A 619-nucleotide genomic window follows, 5' to 3' on the forward strand; every position below is an offset into this window, starting at 1 on the left:
TAATTTTGAACTGAAACCTAACACAATTCAGATGATACAGCAGTTTGTTCAGTTTGATGGTTTGCAGGATGAGGATCCCAACACTCATTTGGCAAATTTTCTGGAGTTTTGCGACACTTTCAAAATTAATGGCATTTCTGATGATGCCATTCGCCTTCGGTTATTCCCTTATTCACTAAGAAACAAAGCTAAACAATGGTTGAACTCATTACCACGAGGGTCCATCACTACTTGGGAACAAATGACCGAAAATTTTCTACTTAAATATTTTGCGCCGGCTAAAATGGCTAAGTTACGTAATGATATCTCTTCTTTTGTGCAGATGAACTAAGAAACACTTTATGATGCATGGGAGAGATACAAGGATCTATCGCGAAGGTGCCCTCACCATGGGTTACCTCTATGGCTGCAAGTTCAAACATTTTACAATGGTGTGAATCCCTCAACAAGACAGATGATTGATGTAGCTGCTGGAGGAACCATCAACGACAAAACAGCTGAAGAGGCTTATGAATTCATTGTAGAAATGTCACTGAATAACTATCAATGGCAAGTCATGAGGACTAAGCCAATAAAAACAGTCGGCGTTTATAACGTCGACTCAGTTACTATGCTGTCA

At 39.4% G+C, this 619-nt stretch overlaps 1 non-coding gene across 1 annotated transcript; it reads right to left on the bottom strand.

Moving 5' to 3' along the window:
• Positions 1-289: 289 nt before the first annotated feature.
• Positions 290-396, bottom strand: LOC121217165 (small nucleolar RNA R71). The gene has a single exon (XR_005913334.1). It is a non-coding gene; the product is annotated as a small nucleolar RNA R71 (small nucleolar RNA).
• Between the last annotated feature and the right edge of the window lie 223 nt (positions 397-619).

This window comes from Gossypium hirsutum, chromosome A02 (genome assembly GCF_007990345.1).
Source record: "Gossypium hirsutum isolate 1008001.06 chromosome A02, Gossypium_hirsutum_v2.1, whole genome shotgun sequence".
NCBI lineage: Eukaryota > Viridiplantae > Streptophyta > Magnoliopsida > Malvales > Malvaceae > Gossypium > Gossypium hirsutum.